Source organism: Mauremys mutica, unplaced genomic scaffold (genome assembly GCF_020497125.1).
Source record: "Mauremys mutica isolate MM-2020 ecotype Southern unplaced genomic scaffold, ASM2049712v1 Super-Scaffold_100252, whole genome shotgun sequence".
Taxonomy (NCBI): domain Eukaryota; kingdom Metazoa; phylum Chordata; order Testudines; family Geoemydidae; genus Mauremys; species Mauremys mutica.
The window spans coordinates 140,351-160,158 of record NW_025423296.1 but is presented as its reverse complement, the minus strand read 5'-3'; the positions used below and the strand labels follow the sequence as shown (position 1 = coordinate 160,158).

At 49.0% G+C, this 19,808-nt stretch overlaps 4 non-coding genes across 4 annotated transcripts; 2 read left to right on the top strand and 2 right to left on the bottom strand.

Moving 5' to 3' along the window:
* The first annotated feature begins 5,776 nt into the window (after positions 1–5,776).
* Positions 5,777–5,858, top strand: TRNAS-AGA. Its single transcript has one exon. It is a non-coding gene; the product is annotated as a tRNA-Ser (tRNA).
* A 5,884-nt stretch (positions 5,859–11,742) lies between these two features.
* TRNAV-GAC lies at positions 11,743–11,815 on the bottom strand. Its single transcript has one exon. It is a non-coding gene; the product is annotated as a tRNA-Val (tRNA).
* Positions 11,816–14,508: 2,693 nt separating this feature from the next.
* On the bottom strand, positions 14,509–14,580 carry TRNAC-ACA. The gene has a single exon. It is a non-coding gene; the product is annotated as a tRNA-Cys (tRNA).
* Positions 14,581–18,976: 4,396 nt separating this feature from the next.
* TRNAT-CGU lies at positions 18,977–19,050 on the top strand. Its single transcript has one exon. It is a non-coding gene; the product is annotated as a tRNA-Thr (tRNA).
* The last annotated feature ends 758 nt before the right edge of the window (positions 19,051–19,808 follow it).

The window sequence follows — 19,808 nt, the reverse complement described above, 5'->3', positions numbered from 1 at the left end:
TGCAATTTTACCTTTGTACTGAAAGTCCTGATCCCTTCAGGGCTGGAACCTCTTCTTGGCCGCTCAGGCCAATGCTCTGGCTTCAGCTAGAGCCCCAGGAAGGAGTTGGGGGTTGGGTGTCACAAAGGCTGGGGCATGAGCCCCAGGTGCTTCCAGTCTCTCCTTTGCCCTTCCTGACTTGCCAAAGAAAATGGGCGGCTGCCCGGGCTAACGTGTGGAGCAGTTTCCCTCTTCCAAGTGTGCGCCTGTCCCTGTGCTGGAGGGTACTTGCTACATAGCACCTTGGGAGCCTGGGTGTTTCTCTGCTTCTCGCCAGCTGGGGAAAAGCCTCTTGGGGTAAAATCTCCTGCCCCACTGCCAAAGTGAGACCTGGAGTGGGAACAGTAAGAGACCCCACCAGGGGGGCTGGCCCTGCTTTCCTCCCATCTTCTGATGTTGGCCACAAAGCATCAGCAGCTGGTTGTGGGTGGTTTTCAGTGGGGGTTCGGCATGCCAGGGAGCAGCCTGGCTGGGTGTCTCTGTGGCTGTCTGCTGGCCACGCATAGGCATGGTTCTCCCCTCCTCTTGCCCTGCCCTTGGTTGCTCTGTGGCTTTTAAGCCTTCCCTTGGAGCTGTCAGCACCAGCCGCCTCTGTCCTAGGTGCCCAGAGGAGGAGAGGTGTGCTGGGCTCCAGCCTGGGACTCTGCCTCCCTCCTGCCTTTCCCTGACTATGAAACCTGGCCCTGACACTCCTTTCTTCAAGCGCCATGTGGGCAAGAGGAAAAGTGTGGTAGAAAGCACAAGGGCCAAACTTCTGGGCATCAGAAATCCCAAACACCCAGTCAAACCATAGCCACTTCTAGACCCCATTCCAACCAAAGACCTGGCTCCAGTGGGTATGAGTCACTCAGCACAAGGTAAACAACTCATTCTTATACAGCTAGAGATAGGAAAGCGCTTGGATCTCCAGGGATTTACCATAATGTCCCACTGAGATTTGAACTCAGATTCCAGCATGCCAACCATTACACCATGGGCCCAGCTTGTGCTAGTTTCTCTGAACATATTGGTGACCCTATCATAGAATACCAGGGTTGGAAGGGAACTCAGGAAGTATCTAGTCCAACCCCCTGCTCAGAGCAGGGCCAATCCACAGACAGATTTTTATCCCAGATCCCTAAATGGCCCTCTCAAGGACTGAGCTCACACACCTGGGTTTAGCTGGCCAATAGTCAAACCACTGAGCTCTCCCTCCCTCACAGGCCCAGCTTGTGTAAGGGACTGTTGGCCCTTTACTAAAAGTGAGTGGGGTTTTTTTGGTTGGCTAGTTCCCAGTTCCAATAGAAGGGGGAAGGGTCAATGGGAAATCAGGACCCTGAGACTGACAGGCCCCTGGGGCAATGGCCACCAACTGGTAGGGAACAAGTTAGAATTTGTTAATGAGTAAAATTCCTGGTGAAAATTGGCAAAGCTGTGGAAATTTTGAAAAGTTCCAGTGAATTTACAGATGAAGATACAAACAGAGAGAAAGAGAACATCACAGACTGCACAGGCCCACACAGACATAAACAAAAACCAAACCCACACAGCACACAGAGCCATAGACACACAAGGGAAAGCCACACAAAACATAGAACAAATCCACACCAAAAAATACAGCAAAAGCCCACAACAAGAAAGCACAAAAACCACATACCAAAAGAATACTTAGCAAAAAACAATCTGCTTGCAAAAGTCACACACACACACACACACACACACACACACACAAAACTATGCAAGGCATCCACAAAAATTATACAGGACCCACATGCACATCAACACGACAGACAACAAAAACCCAACATACCGAAAGCCAGGCAGGGTTTGAGTCTCACAGCGAAGAGGGTGAGCACACAGGTGGTTTGGGGAGCAAAGACTGAGGGGGAGTCGGGGGCAGTGCTCTGGGTTTTGCTCGACCCCTCCTGACACAGGCGGCTGGTGGAGAGCAGAGCCTGGTAGATCTGTGGAATCTGCCCTGCTCTCTGTAAAACAAGGGGACCTCGGTGTCTTCTGAGCTGTACTTGTATTTTCTGCAGGCAAAATGATTGGCAGAAGCCATTTGCTTAAAGGAAACTAGTGCTATAAATGAGGTTTGAACTCACAACCTCAGCATGACTCCACTCAGCACTGCTCTGTAAGTATTGGGCACTAACCCATTGCACCACTGGACCCTGTTTTCAGGAGTTTGTCTCCATGTTCCATGGATGGATTAGCGGAGTGTGTGGGGGGCTTGCATTAGCTAAAACAAATCCATATTAAAGGCTGCAGGATGGCAGCAGCAGAGGTGGGGAGCCTCCTTCCATGTGATAGAGCTGGTTCCCCTTCCGTTGCTCGGGGGAAGGTTGGTGCTTTGAGCCCACCTGGTGCTGGAATATCTCATGGGTGAGATTAATGGGACTCTTGGGAAGGGAGGGGAAGTCTTTTCTATCCCTGCCTAGCTCCATTGGTCTCCTGTGGCCCTTTCGGCTCTCTGCTCCCCTGTTGGGGAGTTGCAGAGACAAGCCCCCATATGGGGAGTCACCGAGAGGCTGTGTCCCATGGCGTGTGTGGGGGAGAGGGGTAGGGTAGGGGTAGGGGTAGTGGTGGGGTGGGATGGAGCTCAAGGGGAGAAGGTTGTGTGTGACAGTGTGTGGGGGAGGGTGTGTTCCTTAGGATAGAAATGATGGAAAACACAGGGGCAGTGACAGTGAAGCCCCGTGTCTGAGTGTTATGACCCTGTGTGGTGCCGCCGTTTACCTTCCCCTCCTATGGTCTCAGCTTTCATTGAATCCAGCATTTTTTCACCTGTCCTCACCACAGAGGTGTCCCACATGCCTCAGCTACCGAGTGTCCCTCTTAGAGACGCCGAGGACTGGAACTGATTTCAGCTGCTGGACAGCTCTGCTAGGTCTTTATTCATTTGCACAGGAAAATGCTGAGTGTTTAAATTCATTTCAAGCCCCCTGCCCCCATTCAGCGAACTCCTGAACATACTGGAGATGGGTCTGGAAATCGATTTTGATTCAAAAAAGTTTTTAAAAGGGATCACTTGGATTGGAATTAGGAACCCATTACTCTGCAGGGAAACATTCACCCACTGAACTCTACTCTCAACAGAGAGCGCCATGTATAGCCCAGAGCAGGGACAGTTTTTAACCTGGGGGTTAGTAAACTTTCTCGCTATACAAACACCACAGCTTACAAACTCCCCAACCCCGCTCTGTGTCACCAGAGCACAACAACAACTCTCCTTGGAGCACTCGCAGCTCCCCAGCTCCCTGCCCGTCAGTCTCTCCAGCGTTGCTCCAATCCCTTAAAGCAGGGTCTCAACCACGATTTACCTTAGGGCCAGGGCCAGTCCTCCAGTTCTCCCAGTGGGCCAATAATGTCACTCATACTGCCCAGAACCTGCCCCCAAAACTCTGCCCCTCACCTGCCTAAGGCTCTGGGAGGGAGTTTGGGTGCAGAAGGGGTAAGAGGCTGGTGTCTGGGAGGAAGTTTGGGTGGGGGGAGGAGGTCTAGGGTGCAGACCCTGGGCTGGGGCTGGGGATTGGGGTGCAGGGTCTGGGAGGGAGTTTGGGTTGGGGAGGGGGTCTGGGGTGCAGGTTCTGGGATGGAGTTTGGATGCTGCTGCAGGCTCTGGGCTAGGGCAGGAGGAAGGGGGAACAGGAGTAGGGGTGGGGTTGCGGGAAGGGGGAGGAAGATTGGGGTAGGTGGGAGGGGGGTGTGGGAAGGGGGAGGGGGTGCAGGCTCTGGAACGGATTTTGGGAACTTGGGGGTGCACAGGGAGAGGCTGCAGGCTGTGGGAGGGAGTTTGGGAGCTGGGGGGTGTGGAGGGAGGGGATGCAGGCTCTGGGAGAGAGTTTGGAGATGGGGGTGCAGGCTCAGGAAGGGGGTCAGGAGTGTGGCGCTTACCTGGGGCTCCAAGGCAGGGCGGGCTGGGGGTCCCATTGGCCACAGGGGTGATCAGGCAGGGGCAGTGCGCGGAGGCCCAGCCCCACCCTGCCCTGCCATGGGGAGGGGCCAGCAGCCATTGAAGTGAGCAGGCAGATGCTGCTCAGCTCCGCTACACTGACGGGGCCCCTGGGGGGGAGCACCTGGGGGCAGCAGGTGGGGCCAAGGGAGTGACCTGGTCCCAAAACTGCTGGAGCCCCACGGGCAAGACCTGGGAACCAGGACTGCCAGCCAGACAAACACCTTTAAGAGGAGGCGTCCCTCTCCCTGTCAAAAACTGATCTTCCTCCTTCAGTTCAGTGACAGCCTGAATTGTTCCTTATCCCGGCAGAGCCGGAGGACTGAAAGCAGCAACATCAAACCCCTGTGTAGCTCGCAGGAATGAACATAAACACTCCCTGGTGTCTGAGGAGATGTTCAGCTTTGCCCTTGGTCAACTACAAGGCTAAAGGGAAAGGAGGTGGCGCCAGGTATAAAGAGTAAAACACGACACATCATAGTTATGCCCACGGTGGCTGCAAAATCTTTTGATGTACTTCTTCTTATCAGCAGTGTATTGTTTTCTCTGGAGTCTAGGCCTTGACCAAGAAATTTGTACTTTGCTAAAATAATCGACTGCCTCTGGTGAAGACAATGGACTTGACACCCACTGGGGTGTCCCTACACAGGTACAAGTACTAACAACAGTGGCTGCCTTTTAGCCATAGATTTTAATCAGGGCAATAAATTGAAACAAACCCCCGTTAAATCATTTCTCAGCCCGAGTCCTTCACCCACATTCCCTAGAGCATTGGGCCACCATGTGGATGTTTCATTTCTGACCTCAGTTTCACACAGAGACAAAATTTCCTTTGCACAGATCCATAAACAGCAAAACCTCCCTGTGTCTCTGGTCTGAGCCAGGGCATTCGATTCCAGTGAACCCTTCTCTCCTGCAATGCGATGGTCAGACAGAGGGGACGTGGCACCTGCATCCCTGCCAGGGAGATATTGGCTCGGCTCTTTCTTTCTGCTGCTGTTGTTAGTCCATGAAACATCAGGGATGGAATGCAAGGTTGAGTTCATGCACCAGCCCCCGGAAATATTTCAGTGCCCCAAAGAAATCCTGCCCCCTGCTGTTGGAACGATGTGCTGGAGATTTGACTAAGAAAGGGACTGTCTGAATTGTCAATGTGGGGAATGAACAACAATCTACAGCAATGTTGTCATAGGTCTCACCCCCACTTAGAGCTGTTGGGTTCCAAAATGGGGACCTGCAATGGTTTCCCTCTAAACTAAAAATCCTAGTTTAGATCTACTACGCTGCCACCAGTCAGTTTTTAAGTGTCTGACACACTCCCTGTTCCCCCAAAAACTTCCCCTGGGGAACACAGATTCAAACACCTTGAATATTACCAGAGAGAGAGAAACAGCCAGTTCCCCTCCCCCCTTACCTCTCTCCAGCCTGCTCTGGAGAGATTACAAGAGCCCCAAATCCATGGATTTCTTACACCCAGGAGAAGTAAACCATTCCCCCCTGCTTCCTCCCCCTCCCTTTTCCTAGGAGGAGAGACACCGGGATCTAACTACAGAGGTCCCCATCTTGTGAACCCAACAGCTCCAAGTGAGGGTGAGACCTATGACAAATGTCGTTCACACAAACACACTCTCATGCTGCTCCAGCCGGAAGGGAAATGGGCAGGAATTCTCGCTGTTCACCCAAGGACACATTTACACTGATGCGCAGCCGTGAGTGTGCTGGGGAAGCTGGTCTGAGCAAACAATTTGAAGTGACAATTCAGTGAGAACAAAATCATCATGCAGTAAAATGCAGGCATGTCAAGTAGTTGTGGCCGAGTGGTTAAGGCAATGGACTAGAAATCCATTGGGGTCTCCCTGCGCAGGTTCAAATCCTGCCAACTACGCAAGCGCTGTTTTTGTTGTTATTATTGTAGTCTTAGTGCCTGAGCATCCATAGTGCAAACTGGAGATAAATCTAGTTTCACTCTGTCTACACTTAAAACGCTGCTGTGGCGCGGCTGTGGCACTGCTATAGCACTTTGAAGTAGACAGTGACTGGAGGAATTTTCCCATCCCTGTAATAGCTGCATGGACAGAACAATTCTTCCTTTTCTTTAGCACTATCTAACCCGGATTTAGGTCACCTTAACTATATGGGTTTGTTGGGGGGTCACACCCTGGGAGACATCGCTTTGCCAGTTCAGTGCCCAGCGTACACCAGCCCTTAGATCCCTCTTGGTATTTCAATGCAGGCACTGACCTGTGAGAGGAAAACATCAGCTCACAAACACAGAGACTGAATTTCCCACATTTAATCTCGCTGCACTTTCCAGAAAGTCACAAAATTCAATTCATTCTTGCTAGGACAGACAAAAAATAAGTGATACTAAATTTTTGGCTTGATTAAATAAAATTAAGTGTTTAATTAATATAGTAAAAATCTTGTCAGTGACGACTAATTTCGCAAATGATCTTCACATTATTAATTTCCACGCTGCCCCCATTGGAGGTCTGGGCACCTCCAGTGTCACTGCTCTGCATTCACCTTCCCCTTAGAATTGTTCTCGGACATTCCCAAATTTGGAAAATTGTGCAGTTCAGAATGTGAATAGTGACCCCGGCTCCTTCCTGCACCTGCTCTACATTGCTCCACAGCAGTTTCTCCCCCTGCAGAGTCACCCCAGCACTGCAGTGCAGCTGCTCAGGGTTTTGCAAAAATTAATAATGCAGAGTTTGGAGGAAAGTAAACATTTGTGAGTTGTGGAAATAGCAAAAGGCAACAGTTGTGGTGTTACAAGAAGGGCAGTTTTTGGTTTAATAATAAAACCCAGTTATATAAATGTAACTGTATGTGCAGCTCTGTGCACTCACGTTGGATGGAAGCTTAGTAATTAAATTATACAAGAGTGTCAGGTAAAGTGGCTACTACCACCACTATGTTTTGTCCCAAGAAGCTTTTACAGACATTCTGAGGGGAAATGGGCCCTTTGCCCACAGAAATGGTCTATAGGAGATGGCTGCAGGAAGCAGGTGGAGAGATAATCTCATCAAAACTATTTGACTCCTGGGTAATGTAAGCAAAATCACTAAAGGAATGTCCGGGGTTTCTATTGGAACTTAACTTGCCTGCCCCTGGCTGGCTCTGGTTGTACAAGATGGACGTGTAATCGGGGTACAGTTGTGTAAAAAAAAATTATTGCAGTGCAAGGGCTGTTAGACAAAACAAAATGTTGTGTGTAATTGTGTCAGGTTTTAAAAACCTAAAGTGAGACTTATGTTTTGTAACATAATGTTATGAAGGTTAAACTATGGAAGGAATGTGCATTTTCCCAGGACGTGTGCAGTGTATATTGGAGAAGGGGTAAAAGAAATGCAAACAAAACATGGTACTTAATTCAAACCCTATTAGGGCTCCAAAGGGAGCCACAATAGGTTGTGGTTTCTTTTTCAGATCTGTATGTTTTGAAGCAGAAGATGAAAGTGGAAAGTAATCAGAACTCCGGTGGAAGTTGTTTGTGTCCCTTTTAAGACAGTCTCTGAGCTGCTGATGGCTTTGGATCCAAAAGCAAGCCCGAAAGCCAGGGTGAATGCAAATGACCTAGCTGATGGGGGAAGGAGAGAACTGCCCATCAGTGGCTGCACAAAGGAGCTGCAAATAATAAATACATCTGGTCAGCAAACAAGCTACTGGAAGACTCAGATTGTGGCCCTCCAGGAAAGGGAGGTGAAAAAACAAGTCAAGCCTGAAAATAAGGGGGACAGGTTAACCCTAAGGAGTGTGTGTGTGTGTATATACAGTGCTAAAGCTAAATCTAAAGCTGTCTCTCAGCTATTACCTGAGGATAAACTTAAAGCTTGGTACAGCAGAGAAACTATTGCAAACTGGGTCTGTTGTACAAGAGGGGAAACTGAGGCACACCACCTCATGAATTTCATAAATGACCAGCGAGTGGGGTAATTCACTATCTAACTATAGAACAAAATAAGGACAGCCTGGAGGTAATTCTTCTGTTTTTCCTGCAATTAGCAAGGAAATTTGTAAAAGGAAGTGGTATTATTATTATTAAGCACTAATCTGTCCCCACTGGGTGTGTGTGTGGAAATTGTTTCTTTTGTTTTTCAGACACTCTACAAGCAAGCTGGTGCCAACAAAAGACTAACCCAGAATACCATGAATCTATGTTTTGTGTTGTTTGTCTGTGGTGTTTGTCTTGTTGTTAGCATTGTTGTGTTTCAATGAACAGAAAACCTCATGACATGGATGGGGATGGCTTCAAAAGGCTGACCTGGGGGAAGATGTGTGTGGACATTCAAAATGCTCGACTAGGAGGCCAGCACCTGTGTAATAGCTAACGTGGTATCTGGAAGTGAATCGGCAGCTGAGGTGGGCCCCACAAGCCCTAAGGGAATAATGAGAAGGGGATTTGCTCGCTGGGAATCAATGGAGGGGTGTGTAAAATGGTGTAAATCCAGAGAAGATGTTTGAATGTGCCCCTCCCTGATGGCCGTGGAGGAGCACACCCAATGGCCCATGGCAAGGGGTGGACAATTGGGTGTACTGTGTCTGAGGTGTTTTGCTGGAAATGTACATATTACCGAGGGCACAATTACACCAGCCCTTAACCAAATTCCACACTACAGGCTGCTCTCTGGGCTTTGGCGCACAGATAGATCTGTGAATCTTACTGCTGTGAATAATCGAACCAGCGCATACAGCCTGATTCCACACCATGTGGTTAAGTTGGTTTGGACAATAACCCATTTCTCTGCGGACATTCAATGGACTTATGATATGGACAAAAGCACGAAAACCTGCAGCGGCAGCGTATTGCAACTGCCAGCGACTGGACATGTTAAGGGCTTGACCCCGTCAAAGGAGGAGAGGAGGTGTTTTGGTGGTGGCCAGGATGTTGGACCATGCTGCAGTGCTCAGGTCTCTCGGTGTAGCTGTGGATTGTTACAGCGGCTGGTGTATTGCTAAGTATACTTGTGATACGTTGCCTATGGAAATAACCTAGAAGTAATGGAGTAAGCCCCTCCCCCCTGTACTAGACAACCTGGACCCAACCTTCTTGGGCCCACTATAGTGGGAAGTCTGGAACGCTAATTGGAACCGGTGTGGCCCGCCTGTACGAGAGAAGGTGCAGGGCACTGTACTACGCACGGGGCAGTGGGACAAATGGAATATCAACACCTTCCACCTTGATGCCTGGCCCTATCAGGAAATGTGTCACCATATGTCCTATGCTTTGCTAAGGGGGTGAATGGGAACAGGGACACAGGCAAGACTCTGTGGCGTCAGGGCTGGGATGGGGACACTGAGGAAGGAAACTGGAATCATTGCTTGCTGGAAGTTCAATCCAATAAACATCTCATTGTTTGCACCTTTGGGTATTGCTGCTCTGTGTGTACGCAAGAAGGACCTGGCAATGGGAGGGTGAAGGGATAAACCCTCTAACACTAACTAACATCTAACACCCATTTGAACCTCTTCTTTTCACACTGTTGCTCATCTCAGGTTCTGCTTTGTCTCCAGACAGATCCATTCTCTTTCAGAACAGCCTTCCTCTTCCCCTCTGTTTCACTCACTGAGGTGTGGGAGTAAACACTCCCCTTCCTTCTAGTCTCAGACAAACACTAGCATTAATTGTTTGCTACTGAGGGGTTAGAAAGCATTTGTCAAGATGCCATTTCTGGGGCATTTTTCCCAAGATCCAGTATTTTGTGTTCAAACATCTTCCAGCTTCCTTGGTGAAAATAAGGCCAAGGTTTCCTTGCAATATAGAGGCAGTTTTTCACCCCAGATGGGACTCGAACCCACAATCTCTGACTTAGAAAGCCATTGTCTTATCCATTAGGCCACTGGGGCCCTGATGAAAGAATGGAAATTCCATCTCCTAAATGCATATTTCTCATATTAACTTGGAAGCCAAATACCCTTTTTCTGCACCTTACAGAAATGTCTGCATCCCCTGGCAGCGAGGCTACTGGGGAGGTCGCTTACAGAGCTGAGCACCACTTTTCTGCCAGCCATCTTTAGAGAAGAAGGCTCTTTCCCCTGACAGCCACACAGAGCTGCCTAGCATCCCGAGAGCCTCCCTCGTGTTCTCCCGCAGCAGCCGCCTGCCGGTGTGGGTGGGAAAAGGGGACCAGGAAGCAGTGCGGCCTCATTCCGGGACAGGAGGCCCTCACCACACCCAGGCCTGCCTCTTGCCTTCAGCCCAGGCAGCCAGAGGTGCCAGGGAGCTCCCTGGCAGGCCACTGCCTCACCCAGGAAAAAAGGAAAAGGTGATGAATGAAGAAGTCAGGAAATAACAAGGAAATGAAGAGGTTTGTCGAACGGGTTTCTGCCCGATTTACCATCTTCTCAGCTACCGCTCAAAGTTAAAGCCCTAAAGTCGACCTATCGGCATAAGTACAGATGGTTAGAATGGAATTAAAAGGAGCTGCTGTCACAAGTGTTAGGTGCCTGCAAGCAGCATGCAGACTGTTTAAAAACACCGCAATTAGAGGCTTAGATGAAACATTTGCCCTAAATCAGAAGCGACAATAGGAGGACCAGCAGAACGCCACTCTAGGTAAACGGCCGAATAATGGAGGCTGTTAGAGGCAAAAAGTCATTCCTCAAAATTTGGAAATCAGATCCTAGTGAGGATAATAGGAAGGTGCACAAACTCTGGCCTGTTAAGTGCCAAAGTGTAACAAGTCAGGCCAAGAAAGAATCTGAGAAGCAACATGCAAAAGACAAAAAAGCTAAGCATAAATCCGGTCAATGTGAGTCCTGGTCTGTCCCCGCAGAAAGGTGAACCCCCTCTGTGGCTGGAGTGAGCTCCTCTAAGCCGAACTCACTACAGACCTGTGCCAGGTAGTGCTCATTGTAAAAATGTTTCCTCTGACCTTTGGGAAAACGGGACCAGCGGTGCTCAGGCCAGCTGACATAATTAAAATCCGCCCCCCCCCCCAACAACAAACATCATGCAGCCCAGAGGAAGGGAGCCTTGGATCTTCCCTCTCATGCCTTAACTGGGGACCATACACACTAATATAGCAGTAACCAGTGCCACAGAGCACAAAGCCCACCAGAAATGCCCTCCCTGGTCTAAGCTCCACCACCTTCTGTACTCGCACCGCGAATGTGAAGAACACGACTCCAGCCCCATCATTCTTCCCTGTCCAGGAGGCCCTTCCTCCAATCACCCTCTGCCTATTGAGCTACCCTAGAGTTGTTAATGTGCATTTCCTGAACACCCACCATGGCCAAGTCCAGCTGCTCCAAGGCACTGAACATCAAGCACCTCCTCCTGGGCCCCCAAATCCCTGCCACCTTCCACAGGGCCACTTTCACAGATGCCCCTTCCCTGGTACTGCCCTTGCTCAGCTGCACAGAGGAGTGTTCATCCCCAATCCCTGCCCAGCAGCCCTCTGGCACCATTCCTGAGGGTCACCCTGCCTTGCTCTCTTCCTGTCATGTTGGGAAAGACAGCTCTCATCCTTACAGGTCAGTTGGGCCAACTAGGGGCAGAAGCCCATTCTATGTTTTTCTACCGCAGAGCCCAAGATCAAAGATTCGCTTTCAGTGCCATCCAGAGGGGAGGCAAGCAGGGCAATTTGCCCCAGGCCCCACAGGGGCCCCATGAGAATATAGTATTGCAACTTTTTTTTAATGGAAGGGGCCCCCAAAATTGCTTTGTTCCAGACCCCCTAAGGCAGTCCTGCTCATCTTGGGTGTAGACACCACTGTGCTCCCAGAGAACAATCCACCTCTGCACAAAGAGGGATGAAAAGACCTGCTAAAGTCTGGGATTGAACCAGGAACCTTTAGATTGTCAGTTTAACGCTCACCCAACTGAGCTACTTTGGCAGCTATATGAGAATGTTTTGGCCTGTTGCTTCTCTGCCCGGGAGGTTTTTGCAGCAGTTGCACACGAAAAGGACGTCATTGTGAGCGGCCCATGAAGACAAGACTCGCTTTTCCCTGCCTTGCTCAGCTTGACTTGCTGCCTCACCCTGTTCCTGCCCTAGTGCCCGGGTTGACCTGGTGGTGGAAGGGGACTGGGGGCCAGTGGCATGGGGAGGAAGTTGAGCTGGAGCCTGAGCTAGACTAGACCCTGGCGGTGAGAGTCTGGCCACCACTTGCTGCCCCACCCTGTTGTCCTGGCTTCCCCCACTGGGCGTCATTTCGGGAGGGAAGTGGGGCTTCTCCCTCCCCTCCCCGATTTTCACACCGCAGAGGAGTGCGAACAGGAAAACGAACGGCTGCTCCACACCCCCACCGGAGGAACCCGACGCCCTTAGCTGTGGGGAGTAAGAAGTGGCTGTTGGCTGACAGGGCCTGTCCCCGAGGAGCTGGAACAGCAGCTGCCGCCTCCCCCTCAGCTCCAGGCTGTGGGAAATGCTCATTGCCTGGCTGCATGGGCGGCTGCTACTCCGTGCTCGGGAGAGCGTCTGTATTGCTCTGTCAACCCCCCGTCTTCACTGAGCCAGTCTGGTAAGGTCCCAAGTTATTATCCCTACTTGAAAGAGGGAGAAGCTAAGGCTGAGAAAGGAGAATTGACTTGTCTTAGGTCACACAGTCAGTCAGTGGCAGAGTTGGGAATAGGACCCAAGAGCCCTGATTTTCAAACAAGCCATTGGATCTTGAATTTCATGCATTGAATGACCTGAGTAAAGTGCTCTCAGATGAGCTCCAGACCAACAACAGTGCACACTAATTATTCAGCAAGTATTTGAGGAGAACGGCAATGTTAGAGAGAATCATGAAGTGCTCAGAGACAATTAATGCAGAGAAGCAGCAAAATTCATCAAACATATGACTGGTTATGACTTATTTCCTTGGTCTTAAAAGAGAACAACAAGGACCTGAATCTCCTCCCTGTCAATAACCCCCTGCTCAGCCAATCAGGGTAGAGACAGGACGGACGGCTGAGGGTTCTCACCAGAGAGCCCAAAGGATGGCCCAGGTCACTGATGTGTATCATTGCCCAAGCAGTATTTCAGCCCCTCATTTTTGGGTGGACCTCAAGAGCGGGAGCTGCAGAGCACTCCCCCACAACACACACACACACACCTCTCTCTCCTGGTGTTGGGAGGGGAACAGGTGAAAGGACAAAAGAAGCAAGAGACAAAGAGAAAGGAGGAAGGGATTGATGGAGGAAAAGGTGAAACAAAAAGGACAAACCCTAATGTCCCCAGTGATTGTAAGGGACAAAATCCCAGGTGCGGAATAAAATTCTGCCTCCTTAAGCTCGTGTTTTCCATGCCTAGAATTCAACTGTCACCAGATGGATCAGACTGAACAGGTTTCAAACCTCGAGGAGGCTCTTACCTTCTAAACAGGGATGGCTGTTTTCTAGTAAAATCACTAAAAGGGATGGAGAAAACTCGAAAGAGGTTCCTCCTGGTGCTCACGTGAACCCGAATACTCTCTGTCCTGAAAGAGAGACCTCGAGAAGGAGACTTGCTGAAGCAAAGCAACAGGGGTCTCTGAGGTTTCCCTGGCCCCTCACCCCTGTCCTGCCTGGCTGATGTCAGCATCTCTCTGTGAGGTCACCACCTCCCCACCACCTTTGACCAATAGTCTGAGGTCCTGCAAAAAGCCTTTGTGATGTCACTGCCACACCCCTCCCTTGCTGTGCTAATGTCCTGCCCCTGCCCAGGCACTTTGGAGGTTTGAGCTACTCCCTGTGGATCACCCCACTCAAGGAGCGTTCGTTCTAGGAAGCAAGCCGGCTAGACAGGAAAACATCAGACGCTGCTTCCAATGCTACACTCAGTTTTTCAGAAATTAGTCAACTTTATGGCCAGAAGAGACCATTAGAGCATCTAATCTGACCCCCTGCATATCACAGGCCTCCTGTATGACACAATAGCTACTTTTGGGGCAAACACATTCCAGAGAGGCATCTAGTCTTCATTAAATGACATCAGGAGATGACAAATCTACCACTTTCCTTGGTAGCTTGTTCCTGTGGTGAATCATCCTCGCTGTTGAATATTTGCATCTTATTTGTAATATGAATTTGTATTTTTTCACCTTCCAGCCACTGGGTCTTGTTATGCCTTTCTCTGCTAGATTCAAGAGTCCTTTCATACCCAATCTTTTCTCTCCATTAAGGCCCATCAATGCTTCAATGAAGTCACATTTCAATCTTCTTTTGATAAGCTAAACAGGTTGAGCTCGTTCAATAGCTCACTGAAAGGCATTTTTCTCCAGCCCTGAGAACATTTACTGGCTCTTTGGTCATCAGGTTCCTGAACTGCAGCTGGATGTGGCTCTTGTTCTTCTGCACAGCATAGCTCCTGGAGAAGAGGGATCTGCAAATGTACATTCATATGATACCTTTGTTTAATTGATGAAAACATAAATTGACACTTTGAGGATTGGAACTGATTTCAGTTGATGGACAGCTTTGCTAGGTTTTTATGCATTTGGACAGTGAAATGTTGAGTGTTTAAATCCATATCAAGCACCCCCGTATAGTGGAGCCCCTGAACATAATGAAGAATGGAAATGAAAATGTTTTCCTTTTTTTTTAAAAAAGAAAGAAGGTTATAAGAGGGCACTTGGGCTTAAATCAAGGATCACTTGATCTGTAATCAAGCACTCTACCACTAAGCTATACCCCCATGACCACAGGAGTATGGACTCATGATCTCCAGGACTTTGAAGGACAGACCCAGCTTCCTCAAGCTCCTTTGCCATTCCCAGACCACAGGTGGTTTTAAAAATGGAATTTATTAAACTTCTTAAATATGGCAAACACCACAGCTTGCACACCCACTGATATAGCTTCTCCCACTGACATAGCTGCCACCTCTTGGGGAAGTGGATTAACTGCACCCACAGGAAAACTCTCCCCCTTTAGCATAGAGCAGTGGTTCTCAAACTGTGAGTCAGGACCCCAAAGTGGGTCATAACCCTGTTTTAATGGGGTCACCAGGGCTGGCATTAGACTTGTTTGGGCCTGGGGCTGAAGCCAAAAGTCTGAGCCCCACCACCCAGGGCTGAATCCCTCAAGCTCTGGTTTTGCCCTCCCCCAACTGGATAAGAGGGCACAGTGTGAAATGTTTGGGGACCACTGGTTTAGGGTGACGTTCTCAATCACTTCTATGAAGTCCAATAAAAGCGATTCCTCACCCACCTACCCCTCCATCAGGACTGACTAGGTATGTTCTGCTGCCCTTCACTCATGCAGGAAGGATAATAACATTTCATTCCACTCAATCCTAAAGTGATTTGTAACCCACCACCAGCCAAAACTGGTCATTTTGGGAAAGCGGCCCCATCATGCTGCATACCTAGGCAGAGTAGGTGTGTCTGTGCAAACACGATCTGTTCCTGAAGTCTTTCCCCCAGCTCCTCACTAGATGTGAGGGGGGAGCTCATTCAGCCCCTGCTTCCGCTTAGTATTTAAAAATGCCTTATTGCCCCTGTCTCTGCTGACCTTAGATTTCTCCTCCTCTCCTTTTTTTTTACAGTTCAGATGAGGTGGCTGAGTGGTTAAGGTGATGGACTGCTAATCCATTGTGCTCTAAACGCATGGGTTCAAATCCTGTTTAAATCCCATCCTCATTGGATGCATTTAGTCTTCACCCATCCTTTATAGAAAACCTTCTCCCCCTTTGGTACAATGGCAGATCAAACAATGTTGCTTCTTGCAAACAGAAACTCAGAACTCCCTTGCTTTAAATAAAATGTCTAAAACCCAGATTTCTAAAAAAAAATAATTCTCTAGTGCTGTATTTCTTAGTTTTTATCTCAAAAGGGAACATCCTCATTTTGTCCCCCAAACACCCTGGGACATACCCAAATTATTAAAATATCCTCAACCCAAGCAAGGCCAGAGCAGTGAACCAGAGCTAGTGTCTAGACCAAGCTGTTCTGAAGGAGGCAACTCAAACATTTTCTCCCTGCTTCCCTTGGCAAGGTCTGACTGAGAAAACAAAATTCCCCAGACTGAAAATTTTCTGCTGAAACACCCATACTAGTCTGTTTGGGGACTTTGATTTGAATGTATTATTGTTATTATTCTCTTCTGATTTATCTCAGTTCAGTGTTTGCTGTCCAGATGTGTTTACAGGTATTGAGTTGTGGGGGAGAGAGGCCAATTCATAATGTCTCTACCCCCCTTTCATAGTTTCTTCCAACTTGCTAGGAAGCTCCTTTGCTACGATGTGAGTCAAGCAGTGCCCATTGTCTCTGTGCTATCTCGGAGAAGCCTGCGTTGTACACGGTTCCTGGGATAGTCCTTGGGAGTGTGGATCCCTTCAATGGGCCAGCAGTGAGTCTGGCTCCTCCATTGTCACACCTGAAAGGCTGGTGGGGGGCATTTCTCAACCTCATAACATATCTCAGTAACACACACAGAGCAAAACTTCATAACTTCCCAACCAATGCGAGCACACACAATCCAACATAATATTAATGTTCAACAGAGCAAGACTTCTGAAATGATACCTCACCAGGCAGACTTTGTACAAACCATCTCATCATTATATGAGAGTAGTGAATATGGGGCTTCCAGGTGCTGCTTTGAGCACAGCGTGCCACACCTGGGTTTACATTGCAATGGAGACGTACCTTTTGAGTCCATCTCTCCTGGGATAAAGATGGCAGCAGGGCTGGCCTGGGTCATCTGACTTGGGCTCATGGAGCTAAAGCTGAGGGGCTAAAAACTGTGGTGCAGATATTTGTGTTGATGCTGAAGCCTGGGTTCAGAAACCCTCATGGGGCCTCAGAGGTTGGGCTCAAGCCCATTTGTCTGGACTGTAATTTTATAGAGGTTGGGAGGGAGTTTAGCAAGTGGAAATGGTAAAACTGCATTGAGGGGAGTGGACCACTGACCTATCAGCTCTTAACACCCAAACTTTCAGTAACTCTGTGATCAGTTCCTGTGAATGTAATTTAAACCATAGGTCCATCTAGCTCTGAATCTTGTCTTCTGACAGTAGCCAATACCAGGTGCCCCAAAAGCCACTACCCACAGCACCACTGGGATTTGAACCCAGAATCTCATGTTTATAGGACAGGTGTTTTAATTAGTTAAGCCATGATGTTTGCTGTTACTTAAAGCATCGTGTCTGCCCACACCTGAATCTCTGCCAATCCCCACTGGGCCCTGACAAGTGTTGTTCGTGTTTGGATTCTGTAAAGCAGAGGAGTAGGTGAAGTTTTGCTCCCAAGGTGTGTGTGTGATTCTTTGGACAGGTCTACACTACAAAATTAGATTGGAGTAATTACAATACTTAGGCTGACAATGCAGTTCTATCAACCTAATCCTGGTATAGATAGCAACTCAGCTGTCAGAACTTGCTGGAGCTATGAAAGGGGAGGGGCCCAACCTCTGTAACAGGAATGCAGGGCAGGTGAGTTCATGGCAGGCATGTTGGGATACTGGTGGAAGCCAGTTATGGTGATATAATGAACAGCAGCATTTACACTGACAATTTGTTACTTTAAGTTTGCTGAACAAAGCTCTAGGCCTCTCGTCAAGGTGGTTTTATTTTGTCACCAAAACAGGGCAGTTTTGTCACCAGACGTGGTATTGCAGTGTGTGCACCAGCTACAAGCTGCCAACCGAGGGAGCGTTGTGTTTTTTTCACACACCTGAGCAATATAATGATGCTGAAGTAACTTTGTAGTGCAGACCTGGCCAAAGATTCAGTCACACACACAAACACACACACAGCTTGCAAGGAAAATGTCACCTGCTCCTCTGCTTTGCAGAATCCAAACACAAGCAAAGCTTTTCAGGCCCCGGTGGGGATGGCAGGGAGTCAGGTGTGGGCAGACACTGAGTTTTAGCTACAAGCAGGCATCACGGCTTAGCTGGCTAAAGCACCTGCTTTGTAAACAGGAGATCCTGGGTCCAACTCCTCGTGGTGGCTTGTTGTTTAACTTTTGGGGCACCTGGTATTGGCTGCTGTCAGAGGATAAAACACAGAGCTAGATGGGCCTTTGGTCCAGCCTAGTATGGCTGTTTAAATTACACTCCCAGGCACTGATAACAGAATTACTGAAAGTTTGGGAGTTAAGAGCTGATAGGTCAGTGGTCCAGCCTGTCACAGATGATCCCCTCCTTCTGGGACAGGGGCAGGTCTGGGCTCTCACACCAAATGGCTCCTTGTGGCTCCCAGAATCTGTGAGCAGCTCATTTAGTTTGCACCGAGGGTTGAGTCCTGCTTTGTGCACCGTGTGTGAGAATGAAAATCCTAAACCGCCCTTTGAAATAACGAATGCAGCAGGACGTGTTATTGTCCCTGCCCCAAAGCAGACAGACCAATGGAGAAATGCCGTTGAGTCCAGGGTAATACTCCACTGCCATTTTACCTTTTTTCACTTGCTAAACTCCCTCCCAACCTTGAGGACTTCTAGAGCCCAATACTGAGCTTGAGCTGAGATGTTTACAGTGCAAATTTAACACCCCACGGCCCTAGCCTGGGAGCCTGCACTGGCACGGGACAGCGCTGGGTGTTTCATTGCAGTGTGGACATAGCCTGGCATTATGTCTACACTGCCATTAACACACCCACGTCACTATTCTCAAACCCTGGGTCAGTTGATTCAAGCTTGTGGGGCTTGTGCTGCAGGGTTATAAAATGACAGTGTAGACACTTGGGCTTGAGTTGTGGCTGAGTGATTAAGGTGATAGATTAGAAATCCATTGGTGGCTCCCTGCTCGGGGTTGAGTCCTGTCAACTATGGAGGAACTTGCGGTTATGTGGCTTTACTTAAAGCATTTTAATTAAACTGCTGTTGCGTATCCACACTATGCGGCTTGTGTCACCAGAGCACATCCACGCTAGCAACTCTTGGATCGCCACCGAGAGCAGTGCACTGTGGGCAGCTATCCCACTGTGCAACTGGCTGCAGGGTGCTTTGGGAAGGGTTTTCAATGTCTCATAGGCTGGTACAGCATCACATCCTACTACACTGACAGCCGCTTTTCACCTGAAGTGTGTGTGGTGGGGCAGAGACGGGGGGGGGGGAAGAGGCAGTGTGTGTATTAGAGAATAGTGAGTAGGCACCATGGCTTAGCTGATTAAAGCACCTGTTTCGTAAACAGGAGACCCTAGGTTCAACTCCCAGTGGTGCCTTATTGACTGGTTGTTGGAGCATATGGTATTGGCTACTGTCAGAAGACAAAATAAGGAGTTAGAGCTACCTTTGGTCTAGCACAGGGTGGCTGTTTTTATGGTTTAAATTACACTCACAGGCACTGATAACAGAGTTACTGAAAGTTTGGGAGTTTGGAGCTGGTAGATGAGTGTTCTAAGCCCCTCACAGATGACCCACTCCCTCTGGGACGGGGCAGGTCTGAGCTCTCACACCAAATGGCTCATTGGGGCTGCTAGAATCTGTGAGCAGCTCATTTAGTTTCCACCAAGGGTTGAGTCCTGCTTTGTGCACCGTGTGTGAGAATGAAAATCCTAAACCGCCCTTTGAAATAACAAATGCAGCAGGACATGATTCTGTCACTGCCCCAAAGCAGACAGACCAGTGGAGAAATGCCGTTGAGTCCAGGGTAATACTCCACTGTGGTTTTACCTTTTTCACTTGCTAAACACCCTCCCAACCTTGTGGGGTCCAGAGCCCGCTATTGAGCTTGAGCCGAGATGTCTACGGTGCAAATTTACCACCCCACGGCCCTAGCCTGGGAGCCTGCACTGGCACGGGACAGCCGTGGGTGTTTCATTGCAGTGTGGACATAGCCCAGCATTATGTCTACACTGCCATTAACACACCCAAGTCACTATTCTCAAACCCTGGGTCAGTTGATTCAGGCTTGTGAGGCTTGTGCTGCAGGGTTATAAAATTACAGTGTAGACACTTGGGCTTGAGACCAGCCTCCGAG